This window comes from Tenrec ecaudatus, chromosome X (assembly GCF_050624435.1).
Source record: "Tenrec ecaudatus isolate mTenEca1 chromosome X, mTenEca1.hap1, whole genome shotgun sequence".
Classification (NCBI taxonomy): domain Eukaryota; kingdom Metazoa; phylum Chordata; class Mammalia; order Afrosoricida; family Tenrecidae; genus Tenrec; species Tenrec ecaudatus.
The window spans coordinates 14,249,505-14,267,426 of NC_134548.1; the positions used below are offsets into that span (position 1 = coordinate 14,249,505).

The following is a 17,922-nucleotide window of genomic DNA, read 5'->3' on the forward strand; positions in this document are numbered from 1 at the left end:
CTGCGGTACAGCTGAAACGGTTAACCTCAATGTCTAGAATCGCTGCACACCCCACATGACAGAGGAAAGACAGAAGCTTCCATGTGAGAAACTTTGCAAGTCTCTCTGTGAGCTTTGGAGATTGCCATGGCATAAGCATTCTAGGTATCAGGATTGTCAGCATTCCCAAGTTGGCCATCTCTCACCCACCTTAATTATGGATAGTGCCCCTTTCACTCATTTTCCAAAACATCCCAGTTAGATGAAACGGAGGTCATTTCCCCCCGAGGTGGCCACAAAAGATTACGAAGAGAAGAGAATCCGGTCTCCCCTAAGTCAGGGGAGGGGACAGATCTTCCCCCAAGAGATCCAATATCAAAAGAGAATCCCAGGTAGACACTAAATGGAAAGTAATTCACTCTGGTAGCAGTAATAAGGGAAATCTGCAGAAGCTCCTTGAATGCATCTCCACCTCCTTGATTGTCCTGGTGAACCAGTGCTTGCCAAGGAGATGAATACGCATGCCCAGAGTCTGGCATGGCTCCAGGCTGGAGGGGCTACGTCCTCAAGTCCCAGGAGGGCTCCCACTGGCTGAACTGTGAATGTAGCAAAGTGTGTGTGGAGGGGTTTCCAAACCTATTGATGTTGGTAGTTGTCATTCGAACACTGCATCTAGAAAAAGACTAAATGCGAAGAAAAGGTCTTTGTGAAAGAAAATGATCCATTATCTAAGATAGGACCTCGATCGATGGAAAAGGACTGCAGCAAGTGGGTGAACAAGTTGCCAGGAGTAAAACAATATGAAACACGAAGGTACTGGTTTTAATTTCGCTGTCAAAAGTTTAGGTGGAAATTAGGAAACCCTAGATGGATTCTGCACTAAGGTTTCCTCACAACTATAAGGAGATTCTAAGTTTTGGTCACATTGAATCTTTTGGAAACTCCCCCTAGGTTTGGAGCTTGTCCCACAGGGGGAGGGTGTTGATTGTGTTTCCACAGGGAAGGAGAGACCAGACTATAACCCGGAGCTCCAAGACAAGAATGCAACACACTGACATGAAGCAGGGAACTGATAGAGAGGCCTGAGGGGCCGGCCCCATTACCAACTAAGTGGACAGCACCACCCTTCCCCCAAGAAGAATTCCCTTCAGAGGACAGCACTGACGCTACAGCTCAAGAAGAGGGGAAGAGGACTGGTCTGGTCAGAGCACACAGGAGCCAACGCGGGGGCATAGGTGTGGGGAAGAAAAGAATGATGCACATCCTGGCTCACCAAGCCCTGAAGACAATGTTCCTGCTCAGAGCAGCCAGTGCACAGAGATGACCACAGGGCCGGCCCCATCATGGGACACAGCGTTCCTCATTGACCCATAGCACCATTGGGGACAACACTAGAGACACAGAGTGGGAATTTTGCTCGCCATGAGCTCACCATGCCGAAACCAGCCCCTTGGGGCATGCAGCAGAGCAGCGGGGGAAGCAGAGCAATGAATTCCCCAGGGATAGAGGTGGTAGCAGAGCATGGCACCCCATCGGACTTGACTGGAAAGCACCCGTGAAAGAAAACAAACAGACCCTGAACTATCCATACATTTATGTGTGTATGTGTGTGTTGTTGTTGTTGTTGTAGCTATTGTTTTACCTTCTGTTGTTGCTTTGTGGTACTCAGTCTTGTGATAATACATAGCATGTCTACCTGGAAGGGAGAGGCGGAACAAACAAGCCAAAAGAGAGAACAACGGGATGACAATTCCGGGGGCACATGGGGGTAGGGGAGGAGGGGGAAAGGAAGAGGGTGTTAACATTCCCAGGGACAAGGGAACAACAAGGGATCCAAAATAAATGTCAAGGAGGGTGTGAGAGGTCTGGCAGGGCTGGATCAAGGGCAATGTAACCGAGAGGAATTCCTAAAACCCAAATGAAGGCCTAACATGATAGTGGGACAAGAGGAAAGTACAAAGAGACAGAGGAAAGAACTAGGAGGCAAAGGGTAGTCATATAGATTTAAATACAGGCACATAAAGATGTAAATATATTTATATATGATGAGGGGGAAATAGATTTATGTACATATATTTATAGGTTTAGTATTAAGGAAACAGTTGGACAGTGGGGCCCTGCTCAAGTACTCCCTCAACACAAGAACACTTTGTTCTAACAATTCGGCAGTCTGAGATGCTCACCTGCCCAGCATGATCACCGATGACAATGGGTGCACAAGCAAATGTGGTGAAGAAAGCTAATGGTGCCCAGTTATCTAAAGACATAGCACCTGAAGTCGCTGAAGACAATGTGTGCACAAGCAAATGTGGTGAAGAAAGCTAATAGTGCCCAGCTACCAAAAGATATAGCACCTGAAGTCTTAAAGACCTGAAGATAAACAAGCAGCCATCTAGCTGAGAGAACAAAACCCGCATGGAAGAAGCACACTGGCCTGTCCTGACTCAATTGCTGAGGACAAAGTGGGTGCATAAGCAAAAGTTGTGAAGAAATCTGATGGTGCCCAACGATCAAACGATATAGCATCTGGGGTCTTAAAGGGGCTTGAAGACAATCAGGTGGCCATCTAGCTAAGAAACAACAAAGCCCACACGGAAGAAGCACACCAGCCTATCCCGACATGAACACTGAGGACAAAGCGGGTGCATAGACAAATGCGGTGAAAAAAGCTGATGGTGCCCAGTTGTTAAAATATATAGAATCTGGGGTCCCATAGACTGGAAGATTAACAAGGGGCCATCTAACTGAGAAACAACAAAGCCAACATGGGAAATGCACACCAGCCTGTGAGATGACAAGTTGTCGAAGGGATCAGGTACCAGGCATCAAAGACAAAGACAAAAAAAAAACAAAAAACCATAGCATTGTGAATGAGGGGGAGTGCAGAGTGAGGACCCAGGGCCCATCTGGGGGAAATTGGACATCCCCCTTGCAGAAGACTTGTGGGGAGGTGACGAGCCAGTCAGAGTGCAGTGTAGAAATGATGAAACATACAATTTTCCCCTAGTTCTTAAATGCTTCCTCCCGACCAGACTATCATGATCCCAATTCTACCTTACATATCCGGCTGGATCGGAGGATGTACGCTGGCACAGATAGGAACTGGAAATACAGGGAATCCAGGACAGATAAACCCCTCAGGATTAGTGTTTAGAGTGGTGATATTGGGAGGGTAGAGGGAGGGCGAGGGAGAAAGGAAGGGGGAACAGATGACAAGGTCTACATATAACCTCGTCCCTGGAGGATGGACAGCGGAGAACTGGGTGAAGGAGACGTCGGATGGTGTAAGATATGATAAAATTATTATTATTTATAAATTATCAAGGGGCAGGGGGGAAGGAGGGGAAAAATGAGGAGCTGATACCAAGGGCTCAAGTAGAAAGCAGGTGTTTTGAGAATGATGATGGCAACATACGTACGAATGTGCTGGACACAAATGATGTATGTACGGATTATGAAAAGAGTTGTCTGAGCCCCTAATAAAAATGATTATATATAAAAAAAGAAAAGCCAGAATGCATTCTTCCAGTCTCCCTTGCAGGTGGGCAGCCGGCACAGAAACTTGAGGGTTAAGATTGTATGTCGGTGGGCAGCATGGAGAACGGGGTTGGCGGGAGGCGGTGGCAAAGGTACCCACCTGTCCAGCAAGCAGCAACGGCAGAACTGTTGGTTTTCAATGCCAGGGTTTCATGGTGCAAACGAAGGGATCTGCCCCAAAGGGCAATGGCCTTGGAGCATTCACTGAAACCGCTGTTGTAATGTGCTACGGGCCTTGCTCACCTCATCACAAGCTCCAAACCCAACCCCACTGCCTTGCCAGCAATTTTGTGAGCTTGCAAATGCCATTAAGGGATTCAATTTCTGGAAATTATAGATGCTATTCCAAGGGTACTTTTGACCCAAGAAAGACATTAGCAACCTCTGGTGGGCAGTCCCCAAAGACAGGGCATTGGTCCTATCTCAAAAGGTCTCTGGATGACTGTATGTTTATGTTTTAACTTAATTAGATCATAAATATCTAATATATTTTTATGCCTATTTTTAACTGACTTTTTGGTAACCAATCAACATACTGTATACACGACCAGACAAGAGACAATATATTTTGTAAGTCATACTTTCTCTGATGGAGTTTGTGTCTCCTCTACACTTGCTTCCTTAGTTCTGTGTGTCAGAATCATGTTATTTGGCTACTGCCAGGTTCGGCCAGTTCTAATGCGCCTCCATTCACTCAACAGCCAACAAATATTTCGTGAATGTAGGTGGGTCTCTACAAAGAATGTCTGCTCCTTAGGGATGGGGGTGGGGGGAAATCATGGCCTTCCTGTGTTCCTGGGCAAGTAGCTGACACTCTCTTCTTGAGGTAACCCAAGGAAAGGCATCAGGGAAAAGTCATTGTGTTCTACAAGCAAGAATCCAGTGGAGGTCACAGTTTCTTTTGCCCCAGGCCCTGAGTGCCAGACACAGCTCTCTGCTGCTCTATCACCCACCCTTGGCCTCTGGCTTTCATTCTGGGGCTATTTCTCCTGCCTTATCTGTCCTCCCCAGTCATTTCCCTATCTGTAGGAAACTTGGAGAAATAATGAGGAAGTGCTGAGGTGTGTCTAGGTCCTTGTGTACTCATTACAGGTTGTTCTGGGACATGAAAGGAATGCAGCAGGAGCCACACAGGAATGGCCTGTGGCATGTGTGGGATTGGACATCCTTCTCCAAAATGCTGGGGTTTGGTCATCCTGGCAACAGTGAGTGTTTAGGTACTTGTCAGCATGCTTACCCTTCTGGGGTTGCCACGGCCCATCTATAAGATAGATGGAATGCCCACAGTGTTCCCAGATAGTTCTGGGGCTGAAGGTTTTACCAGGAGAACAGGGCTTGGCCCTTAGGGCTGCATCAGGAGTCTTAATAATTATGATCATGGGACCTCCAGTACGATGGTGAACTGGGCAGACACACAACAGACTATGTACACCAAAGACATCAGCGGAAACAGATACAATAGTAATCCTAGAACCCTGACTCCAGAGGAAAAGATAGAGAAGTGGATTGAATACCAAGTAGGAAGGAGACGAAGCTGAACAAAAGTGGCCAAAGAGGAAACTAATGAGTGAATTATTACTGACCTAATGGTGGCACAGCCATAATCAGCTCGGTGTGCTCAGAAACAGTTCAAAGACCTAGAGTGGTAGCTGATGGAAAGAAAGGTAGTACGTTCCCTGGTTCCCCACATCCTCCTGTTGACCATAGGAGTGGCTGGCCCCAGTCTGACCTACTTAGCCTCATCCTTGCGGATTGTCTCTTAGTGTACAAGCCCCATCTCTGGAGGTACTTGAAAATCACAGTGCTGGGCAAGCAGCCTGTAGCTGGCCGCCCTGAGCAGGCATCACCTTCCATAACCACCTGCCTTGCCTTCAGCGAGCTTCAAGGCATTAAAGAGTTCTGTGGAACTAGCGCCCTAACACCAGTCATCACCTGATCCTGGGCCAACTGCTTCTAGATCAGCTACCTGATCTCAGATAACAGCTAAAAGGGCTAAATCGGTGTAAGATAGACCTCCCACCCTTTATCCCACTCCCCTATCCACCCCTGAGTTCACTGATTATTACTACTCCATACTGGGTATCCCAGACTTCCATAGTTTTCTCCTCCCTGAATCCTGCCCTGCCTCCATTTTCTGCTTTTTGATTTTGTAAATCTTTTGTTGTTGTTTTTATTTGCTTTTCCTTTCCTTCCTTTCTCTCCCCATCTGCTTTCTCATTTTTCTTTTCAGTTAACTTTTTAAATTTTCTCATTCTCTTTTGCTTTGGACTTTTCCATTTCTGTGTGCCTCATTTTGCTTAAAGTTTTCTTTTTATCTCTATGCCTGTTTTTACATTTGTATGCTTTTGTTTTTCTTTTGAAGTCACTGGCTTTTTTTGCCTGCTAGTTTAGGCCCACCCAACTGTAGACAGCAACCATGACTGACCCACCAATGCAAATACAACTCCATCACACTGCCATGGAAGCACCAGACACACGAAGAAATGAGACAGAATGGCTCAAGCAAGTGACTAATCTGTAGAGCCAGAAGATACTCTCAGGAAGAAAAAGCGTTCAACTGACCTAACAAGGCATTCGAAAAAATGATAATTTTTTTAAAAGCGAGAAAAAAATGATAATTTAAGAACTTTCATTGCTTGGGGAAAATATTGAACAAGTTGCAGAAGACCTTAAGGAAAATCCAGGGGGCTGGGGGGACTTCAGAAGAAGTCAGGAAAGCACTACAAGAACAAAATACTTGAAAAGTGAGAAATAATAAAAATAAACAGAAATTCAGAAGATGAATGCCAATATTGCAAAATGGATAATGCATAGAAAGAGCAAAGGAATAGAACTGAGTTAAAGGAAGACCTACTTAGTGATCTGGAAGATAAATCTCTCAATACTAAGCTGATAGAGGAGCAATTTTTATAAAGACAAAAACTATCTGAAGAAAGCCTGAGAATTATGTGGGACACCATCAAGAGAAATAAGTTACCTATGATAGGAAGTTTAGAATAGGAATTTAAAAAAAGCATAGAGAAAATTGTCAAAGAGTTGTTGGAAGAAATTTTCTCCAACATCATGGAAGATGAGAAGATATGCAGTAAAAAAGCTGAATGATCCCCAAACAGGTAAAAGTACAGGAAATCATAATCAAACAAAAGAAAAGTAGAATAAATCATAATCACACTTTCCAAAACCAAAGACAAGGAAAGAATCATCAGAACAGCTCAGGCAAAACAAAAGATTATCTACAGAAAGGAGCCAAAGGACTAAGCTTTGATTTATTTGCAGAAATGTAGGCACCAAGACAATGGAACGACATATATAAAACTCTGGGGGAAAAATGTCAAGAAAATATACCCAGCCAAATGGTCTTTCAAACATAACAGTGCAATTAGGACATTTCCAGACATAAATGAAAGGAATTTGTAAAAACCAGACCAACCTTACAAGAAATACTAAGGGGAATTTTTGGACGGTGATTCAACAATAGTAGACAACATCTTGAGATTAACATACATGATAATATGACTGGGAAGTCAACCCAAACAGAGAAGTATCAGAAGCAAAGCAGAAACACACACACACAGATTGAAATAGAAATATCAATTTGTAATAAAAAATTAACAGAGAAAATAAAAGGAATAGTGTAGTTATATAACTTTGAAATGGAGAGTAAGTCAAGTGGATTTTAAATGTGGGGATAAATTAATTAATTACAGGATAACCTAAAAGAAACTGAATTACAGGGTAACCTTCAGCAAAAGAAAAAGATGAAAAATGTAAAGCTTTAGTATGCAGGTGTTACAGTATTAAATTGTGAAAAAATAGACTTTCAACAAATCCAGCATAAGTCACAAAGAAGGCCACTACATAATGATTAAAGGGTCAATTGAACAAGAGGCTATTCACCAGCAAAAATGTCTATGAAAAAGCCTCAAACTACATCAATTAAACTTTTATAGAACTGAAGAGAGAGACTCTTCAATAGTCCTCTCTATGGCATAGTCCTGCCTAATACGCCACTTGCTATGAGGAATAAAACAACTAGAAAGAAACTCAATAAAGTCACACTGATTTCATAGACTCACACAGAACCCTCCACTCAATAGAAGCCCAACACACGTTCGTTTCAAGCACAGAAAAATCATTTTCCAGAATAAATTACATTTTAAGCCACCAAGTTATATATTTCAAACAATGTGATATAACAATGCATCTTCTCCCATCACAATGCTATAAAATTAAAAAATCAACAATAGAATGATCAAGGGAAAACATATGTGGAAAGTTTATAGCATCCTTCTTAAGAGCTACTGGATAACAGAAGAAATAAAAAATCCTTGAATAAAGGATAGTAAATAAAACCTTTGAAACACAGCAACAGTATGTGCAGAGGGTAATTTATAGCAATGAATGCACCCAGCAAACAAGAAAAAAGAACCCAAATCAACACCATCACCCAACATCTCCAACAATCAGGAAAAAACAGTAAAATAAGTCGATAGCCCTCAGAAGAAAAGAAATAGTAAAGATTAATGCAGAAATCAGTGAAATAGAAAACAGAGAAGCAATAGAAAGAATGAACAATTTGATTCTTTGAAAGAATGAACAAAATCAACAAACCACTGGCAAATCAAAGGAGAAGATGCGAGTACCATGAATAAGAAATGAAATGGGTGTCATCACAATAGAACCAAGTGGAATTAAAGGAGAATAACAGAATGCAAGATTGTATTGCAACCAATCTGAAAATCTACAAGAAATGTGCAACGTTCTAGGAACATACTACTTACCTAAACTAACGCCAACTGAAGTAGAAAATCTGAACATGTCCATGACAAACGAAGAAATTGAGCAGATCATTAAAAACACTCCCAACAAGAAAAAGTCTAGGCCCAAACAGCCTCACTAGCAAATTTGACCAGCCATCCAGAGACGAGCTAACATGAATTCTACTCAAATTATCCCAGAATATAGAAAATGATGGGAAACTTTTGAATTCATTGTATAAGCCAGCATAATCAGGATAGCAAAAATATCACTAAAAGAGAAAATTATAGACAAATATTTCACATGAACATATATGCAGAAATTCTACTCTTGTAGACATTTAAAGTCTCAGACAGAGAACATTTTAAAGTTAATATCTTTTCATTTGATACCCCTTTTGACCCTTTTAAAAACCATTTCAGGTTTTGTTTTATTCTGTATGTCTTGTTGTTTTAAGGTGAAGGAAAAATACATGGGGATTAAAGCCCTGGTGAATGCCCTCTGATCAGGGAGCAGGGAGGGAATAGCTTTGCTGTCATGCAGAATGCATTGGAAAGTAGATGGTGGCAGATGCAGTTACGTTAACACTTAGCACCCTGTCATTTGATCGCCCCTTTGATCCATTTAAATTTGTTCTCATTTTAATTATTTTCTGCTTTCTTTCAGTTTGAGGTTTTACTTTGTTGTAGTTGTTAGGTTTTGTTTCTGTTTTTGATGCTTTTCTGTATATGGAATCCGGGATAGGTAAATCTGTAACGATGGAAACTGGATGAATAGTTCCTTGGGTTTATGGCAGGGGAGGTTGGGCGGGGGGATGGAAGCTAATAACGATGAATACATGAATGAAGAAAGTGTTCTAAAACTGATTGTGGTGATGATGGTACAACTCTTCTTGATGTGATTGGACTATTGAATTGTATGATATGTGAATTTTAGGCCAATAAAACCGTTGGGGAAGCAACTACAAAGAATATCGAAGAAAAATATGAACAAATTTAGGGACCTTAATACAAAGCATAAATACACTATCAAACAAGGAAAACCCCACAAACAGCAGAAAACATAATAGATGACTGGGAACCTCCTAATTTTTTATGGGCACGGGACACATCTCTAACATTTAGAGAAAATTTTAATCTCTCAGTAAGAAAAAGACAAATGACTCCCAATTAAAAAATGGACAAGAGGACATGAACAAACTCTTCGACAAAGCAGACATTCAGGTAATTTACAAACATATGACGAAATGCTCATGCTCATTAGCCATTCAAAACTGCAAATGTAAACACAATGAGATATCACCTCACCCCAATATTAATAGCGACATGAAGATATCTGTAACATCAAAGGCTTGGGATGTAAATTGTGTAATCAGGATGGAATATGGTATGGCAACTTCCTCAAGGTGTTTGGAATAGCAACACCCTATGACCAATCAGTATCCCCACTTGGTATATTTCACTACCATTGAGTCAAAACTGACTCACAGTAAAATAAGAACCGAGACACAACTAATTGTATGCACACCCAAGTTCATCACAGCACTTCCCAATAGCAAAAGGATGAACATGAGCTTCGTGTTCATCACTGGAAGGATGGACAAATAAACTTGAGTGGTGTTGGTGGTGTTTGTTAGGTGCCGTCAGGTTGGTTCCGATGCAGAGTGCCTGCACAGCAGTCTGAAGCACTGCCTGGCTCTGCCCCATCCGCACGATGGTTGTTATATTGGACCTCATTGTTGCAATCATTGTGGCAACTATTCCCTACCAGTTTTCTTCTGTTTTGATGACCCTTCACTTCACCAAGGTATCTTTTTCCAGGGCCTTGTCTCTTCTGATAACACGTTTGAAGTGCATATAATGAAGCCTTGCCAACTTTGCTTCGAAGGCACATTCTCTGCCTGTACTTTTCCAAGGTATATTTATTTGTTCATTTGTCAGTCCATATTTTAAAATAGTCTTTGCCAACTCCACAATTCAAATGCATTGATTCTTCTTTGGTTTTTCTTATTCATTGTCCAATTTCCACAGACATCGAAGGCAATTGAAAATATCCTGGCTTTGGTGCACCTTAGTCTTCAAAGTGACAATTTTGCTCTTCAGAATTTTAAAGAAGTCTTCTGCTGCAGACCTTCTTAATGCAATATGTTGTTTAGTTTCTTGACTATTGCTTGCATGCGAATTGCCTTTGGATTCAAGCAAAATGAAAGCTTTGACACCTGCATTTTGATTCATTTATCATGATGTTGTCAATTGGTCCAGTTGTGAGGATTCTGGTATCCTTTATATTGCATTGTAATTCACATTTAAGGCTGCAGTTCTTGATCTTAATCAGCAAGTGCATCATGTCCTCCTTGCTTTCAGGGAGCAAAGTTGTGTCTGCATATCGCAGGTGTTAATATGCCTTCCTCCAATCCCAATGCCGAATTCTTCTTCATATTTTGGTACATGCCCAAAGTGGAGTACTATGCAACGTTAAAGAATAACTATGAATCTGCAAAACACTTTATAAAGTGAATTAACTTGGCAGACATTATGCTGAGTGAAATGAGGTAATCACAAAAGGACAACTATTGAATGACACTCCTATTAAAAAAGAGTCCACAAAAAGTTTCACACACACACACACACACACACCATTCTGTGATGGTCAGCAAGGTGGGAGAAGAAGGAAGGAGGGAAAGGCACAGGTTATAGGGTAGACAAATGTTAACTTCGGTGAAGGGAAAGGCAGTTGTGTTAATTACATGATGTGTTCTCAAGTTGAAACTTGAGTGAAGGGTGGAGTTTAGCCTGCCAATCAGGTCACAGCTTGATGACCTCATTTGGAGACACTAAGGAGATAAATAGTGGGACACACACTCACTCCCTGCGAGAAAGGCTTTCTGACAAGACACATGGAGCAACACTAGAACCCAGGAACTGGAGGAGCCACGTGGAGACCCCTGCCAGTGCTGAGATGCTTCCATTGACAACTAAGTCCACGAGATTTTCCACCCACTGGCCTGTGGTCCTCCTGTATTTGGCATCATTGCAAGTTTTGCATGAGTCTAAAGAGGAATTTATAGGTTGGTATAGGATATATGGGCTAATAACGGACTTATGGACTTGATCTAGACTGGGCTGGGATGTTTCCCAATGTACAATTGCTCTTTTATATAAATTTATTTCTTATATACACATGAATGTTTATGAATTTGTTTCTCTAGTCTACCTGGACAAGCACAGCAGCATAGAGGGAGGTTGGCAAAAATTATGAAAACAGTACAAGACACAGGGAGGTTTGCAAGAGTTAAAGGCAAGAGAATCAAATTCTGCTTTTATACACAAGCCAGCAACAGTGATGATTTCCAAACACACACACACACACACACACACACACAGGCTGAACAGGTGTAGGTAGGAGAGTGGGAATATACACACACGCATATATAAATTTGACAGGATATTTGTATTTGTGTATTTAGCTTTGCTGAAAATACAACCATGAATGTGGTGAAACATACAGGAGAGAAAGTTGTGGAAACTTATTAAACTTATTAAACTGGACTTGGAGCTCAGGATCATCAGCTAGGTGGGCACGAAGATCAATTGGCCTAACAGTTCACAAAGACAATGCTCTAGATCCTCCTTTGGTGAGTAGCAACTAAAGTCGTAAAAACTCATGAGCAGCCATCTAAGATGCAACTATTGGTTTCTCCCCATGTGGAAACATTTAGTTGAAAGGACTGATGGTCCATACAAATATGAGCCTCCAAAATCAGAAGAATTAGATGGGGTTTGTCTACCACTATGAACGGATCTGAAAAGGGTCATATTAAAAGGGCCTGGATCGAGTAGTAGAAAAATGTGGAGAAAATCCCCAAATCAAAAAAAGAGAGTCGGCTTACTGATCAGCTTGAGATTGGTGGGACCCCAAGACTATGGCTATTAGTCGCCCTTCCGGTCTGGAACCAAACTCACTCCTGTGTTAGAATAATCAGCCAACCATTTCAGAGAAAAAGGGCAGCATTTCCCCAAGGACGAAATACAGAGAGGGGGTTTGGAAAGGAAGGATGGAAACAGGGAGCACAGGGAGGAAGCTTTGCCCAATGCAATCCATGTATTGCACGATTTTCTGATCACGCCTTTCATGAGTGTTGGGTGTGAATCCAGGGAAAATAAATCCTTGCCAAGTTCAACATGTTCTCCTTTTATCATGTTGTTGTTTATTGGTGCAGTTGTGAGGACTCCTGGGTTCTTTACACTGGAAGAACGGGTTTATTTTCATTATGATGCTACTGGGGAAGCTAGACAGCACCATGGAATGTGCCAGAGGAACAAAGGAACAGCCTTGGAAGAGGCACAACTCCAGTGCTCCTTGGGGGGCGAGGATGGAAAGACTTACAACATGTTATCAGGAGGGGCCAGTCTCTGGAAAAGAACATCATGCTGGGTGGAACAGAGGGTCGGTGAAAAAAGAGAAAGACCCTCGCAAGAAGACAGATCGATACAGTGACTGCAATAATGGGCTCAAACATAACCAAAAAAAATGTGAGGATGAAGCAAGGCTAGGCAGTGTTTCAGGCTATTGTTCATAGGGTCACTAACAGCCTCTGCCAGGGGTTAATGAGGTAGGATGAGGCCATGTTCAAGAGGATTAGGGTTTCCTTTGTTGTGCTAATTAGGCATGATTACTGTGAGATGCATCACCCCCACTGAGGTCATGGCCTCATCCAGTGCCAGTGGGGTTTCCTTGGGATATGGCTTCCATCACTTTTTTTTTTTAATCTTTCAAATGACAAAAGGAGAGAGAAGTGAGCAGAAAGAGACCTGAGTACTCCCAAGAAAAAAGAGCCAGGGATGAAGCATGGCCTTGGGATCCAGGATCCTTATGCTGAGAACCTCTTATACCCAGGGAAAGATTGCGTTTAAGACACATAACAGATCTCTAAGGGACACCGCTGTTGAAAGGAAACCAGGACCCAGAGCCAACACAGAGGGGAAATCTTCCCTTAGATTCGACCTCCAAGTGTCCTCACTGAGAGCGGATACATTTTCGTTTGTTATTTATTGATTATAGCAGTACCAGAAAACTCAGACAAGGAGGTGAAGGGCAGGGCAGGCATTTTTTTACTCAGTCATTCCTACACCAATGTCTATCTAGTATTCTGATTTTGCAACGCTCGTTTTGCATTTTGCAAAGATTCCTGGGAACTCAACGCTCAGCGGCTACCTGGGAAGTCAGTGGTAGGCTGCCTCCATAAAGATGGACAGCCTTGAAACCCCGTCAGGCAGTTCCTCTCTGTCCTGTGTGGTTGCTGCTAGGTGCCAGTGCCTTAGGCCCACCTCTTAGCAAACCTATGTCAGACAGAGCGAAACACTGCCGGCTCCTGTGCTATCTCATCGCTGTTCTTATATTTGAGCCCCTTGATGCAGCTACTGTGGCAAATCATTTTGTTAAAGGCCTTCCTCTTTAACACTGCCCTTCTACTTTACCAGGTAGCTGTCCTTCTCTGGAGTCTGGTCTCTCCTGACAATATGTCCAAAGGTTATGAGACGAGGTCTCACCATCCTTGTCTCCGAGGATCATTCAGGTTGTACTTTTTCCAAGACAGATTTGTTTGTTCTTTTGCAAGTCCATGGCACTTTCCATATTCTCCTTCAGCAATTCAAATGCACCGATTCTTCAGTCTCCCACGGTGGTGACATGCAGTCTCAGAAGCGCACAGGGGCAGTTCTACCCTGTCCTACAGGGTCCCTGTCACCATGAGTTCGAATTGACTTGAGAGCTGTGAGTTGAGCTGAGTTTAAGAAGAAAAATAAGTAAGAAATTAGAATATTAAAATAAAAATCTGAAACAAAGAGAAAGCATGGAACTGGAAATATTCAGCAGCAGCAGCAAAAACAAAACAAAATTCTGACATTTGGGGGATAATGTAACGCTGCTCTATAGGGTCACTATAATTTGGTTTAGACTAGATGGCAATAGGTTGGATTTGGCTTGGTAAATGCCACCTGAAAATCCTCCCTTGTCTCAAAAAGCAAGCGATCTTATACACCTTTAAGAGAAATATTTTTGAAAGAAAAATCTTTAGAAGTTAAGTGATAGAAGAATTGAGGAGAGCTAGTATTAAAGACCCGAAGAGCACATCATTTCTCCTGGCTGGAGCATTTTCAGAGGCTCCCCAGGACAACGGACAAAGCTAAGTTCTTCCCGCTTTGCCATCTTGCTTGCTGAACTCGAAGGCAGTGACATTAGGGCAGAGTCACCAGGAGACTCTGATGAGATCACGCACGTGACAACATCTTGCACAGTGCTCAGGGCATAGTAGATAGTCCAGTATTTGAGTTTTTAATTATATGCAGGGTTGGCTGCATGATTTGTGGCCCCAGTACAAAATGAAATGGGGCGGGGGGGGGGCTCTTCTTCAAAATTTCAAAAGGTATTAAGATGGAAATGTTTTCTTTTTCTTTTCTTTCCTTCTTTCCCCCTTTCCTCCTCGATCTTTCTCTTGCTTTGTCATGGTTCTTTTATTTCCTATTGAGTGTCATCCTGAGGAAAGGAGCATTCAACACTTGAAGCTGTTAGTCTAAATTTTGCTTCACACACTCGGGCCTGTTGGCTTCCTGGTCCCCGACCCATCCACCATCATACCCACAGGCTGCACTCCGGCTCGGGTAGACTCTGGGAAATTCAAGCCAAGCATTTCCCTTTCCCTAAGTGTGTTGACTCCATCCACTGTGATGGGCAGCCCTGCAGGATTTTCATAACTTTGTGCTGGGGCACATTTGCTACATGGATTGGGGAGTGGGTTAGAGGCAGCTTCCATTAATCTGCCTGGACATGTGGTGCCACTATCTGACCTGAGGCAGGTCATTACACCCTCCTCTAAGACACCCTTAGGTATGTGCATCTGAGTCCAACCATCCCCACACCTGGGCCCCCACAGAGGGCAACAGTAGAAAACAGGCTTCTCCCCATCTTTTCTTACTATTGCGACCCAGTAAGCATTCTTAGTGAAGGGCAGCAGAGCTTGTGGGGCAGGGGACTGGAAGAGAGAGAGGAGGAAGAGTTGGTGGAGTGGGGGGAAGGGAAGGGGAAGGGAAACAGGAAGGAGGAGAAGGCAAAGGAGAAAGAAGAGAGGAAGAGAGAGAAGCCGGATGGTACTTGAGGCAGTAACAACCGAGGAGTGGATGCCAAGAACTTGTCGTTGGGAGATAGCACTGTGTATGAGTAGGGACTCCAGGGCCAGGGATGTTCCCTTAGGTTCCACTGGACTTCATATGGATTGATTGAGATATACAGATGTTTGTTTTGTTGTTATGTTCAGTGCTGTTGAGTCAGTTCCTAATCAGTGAGGACAACCGAATGAAACACGGTCTAGTTGTGCAGCATCCTCATTGTTATATTTGAACCCCTGGTTGCAGCTACTGTGTCAAGCTATCTCACTGAAGGTCTTCCCCCTTTTCAGTGACCTTTGACTTTACCAAGTATGATGTCCCTTTCCAGGGACTGGTCTCTCCTTATAAGGTGTCCAAAGTATATGAGATGAAATTTCACTTTCCTCCTTGCAGTCTGGCTGTGCTTCTTTCAAAGCAGATCTGTTCATTCTTCTGACAGTACATTCAATAGTCTTCACCAACACCATAATGCATTTCCTAACTCTGTAGTTTGTCCTTGGGGAAATGCTGCTCTTTTGCTCTTAAAGGGTTGGTTGATTCTTTGAATACATGAGTGAGATCAGTTCCAGACCTGAGGGGTGACGAATGACCATACTATGATTTGGGGCTTTGCTCCACATTTTCCTACCACTTTATCCAGGACCTTCTCATACTTCTTTTGCATGGCCATGTGGCTGAATTATAATCTATATGGCTTTTTTCTGTAGGTTATTTGGAATCTTTCCCACTCCGTTTCTTTTGAGATTTCTTTCCTTATCTCAGGTGGTTTTCTTTTTAATCATTTTATTGGGGCCTCATACAGCTCTTATCACAATCCATACCTACATCCATTGTGTCAAGCACATTTGTACATTTGTTGCCATCATCATTTTCAAAATATTTTATCTTGGGTGTTTCATAGTTGCATCACATTTATTTAAGGGTAGATTTGCTTTTCTTTATCCTGTTTGGGGCATGATTTGCTTCTTAACTACAAAAAAAAACTCATGTGATTTTTCACCTTTGGAATTTTTCAGCCATCTGTTGTATTATTGCTCCTCCCCCATTTCCCTGTAGTTTTCCATTCTGCCACTTCACATTACGCTGATACTTCCTCTAACTCACTGAACTGCTTTTCCATCGTTCTCTTTACTCATCGCACACAGTAACTCTTACTCAGTTTCTTCCTACTGCATTTTGCATTTTGGATTATTTCCTCACAACGACCATCTTCTTTTCGTTTCTTTTCATTTTTAACTAGATAACTGTTCAACCTGTCTACTGATTTCCACAACTCTGCTTTTATCATTAGACACTCTATTTGGTTTTGTTCAGATAATTTTGCTCGTGTCTCATTGTTCTCTCTTTTATGTTTTCAATAATTGAAAATATGCAATGTCTGCAGTCTGGATTTGGTCAAGCATGCAATCAAGATGTACTTGTAATTACTAGGGATTGGAAAGCAAAAGTTGGAAACAAAGGATATGGATCAATAATTGGAAAATGGGAACCTTGGAAATTGGAAAACATAAGAACAATGCTGGAAATCCCAGTGTAGATTTTATAGTCTCATTAAGATTATTCTATTCTAGGGGTGTTGCTACTCTTGCTTGGTATGATTTCTAACTCTCCCTCATGATGGCTTCAGTTTTCACAAAGTTATCTTTTTATTGTAAATTCATCTTCAATGTGTTTTTGAAGGACTTCTGTGAGTCATTAGTAGAAACAAACCTACAGAATAGTTGTGAATTTGTTTCTCTTGGGAATCCTCAAGAGTTTCAGAGGATCTAACTCAGTTTTGTTGTTGTTAGTGGTTTGGCTTGTGTTTCCAGTACCATACCAGTAGTGTCAATGTTCCATCGAGTTCCTGGAGATGGGTTTTCTTCCACCCAAGGGCTCAGATTCTAGCTCCCTCATTACTTGCCAGAACCTGGGTTGTTTCCCTAGCAACCCTCCTAGCCCCATTTCAGAATGTGGCTGGGACAGCTGGCTGAGATACCAGCTTCCTTGCACCATATCATATGGGTGTTATGACTCAAGTTCCCAGCCTGTGAGATCTATATGTGGGTGTGAAATCTTCATGGTCTGCTACGGTATTTGTTTGGCCTTACTGCTCTGCTGCTCTGGCTCTGACTTTGATTTCTTTTTCCCTGTCTGGCACTTAGGATTTCCCTTTTAGTATTTTTTTAGCTCATATATGTATTTCATTTTGGGGAGGGATATATTTAGCTCAACATTTCTACACTGTTAGTAGTGGGGGAAAAGTCTCACTTATGAGCTTACTTATGTCTTATTGCTGGAAATCTGCTGCTAATTCTTTTGTATAATGTCTAGGACTCTCTAGTCTCACTCTTCTTTGATTTACTCCAGCTTTGTGTGTGTGTGTGTGTGTGTGTGTGTGTGTGAGAGAGAGAGAGAGAGAGAGAGAGAGAGAGAGAGAGAGAGAGAAAGAGAGAGATATGTATGTGACGTTCCTAATATAGACGGTATACTTCATCATCCAAAT

General features: G+C 42.3%; 1 long non-coding RNA gene across 2 annotated transcripts in view; it reads left to right on the forward strand.

Annotated features, from left to right (window-relative positions):
- The window catches only part of LOC142434020 (uncharacterized), a 57,308-nt gene that overhangs the window by 30,495 nt on the left and 8,891 nt on the right, over positions 1 to 17,922 (forward strand). Inside the window, exon 2 of one of the 2 annotated variants that reach the window (XR_012781107.1) lies at positions 10,095 to 10,189. The exons of the other annotated variant lie outside the window; for it this stretch is intronic. This is a non-coding gene — a long non-coding RNA (uncharacterized LOC142434020). The remainder of the gene's footprint in view (positions 1 to 10,094; positions 10,190 to 17,922) is intronic. 2 annotated transcript variants of the gene reach the window in all.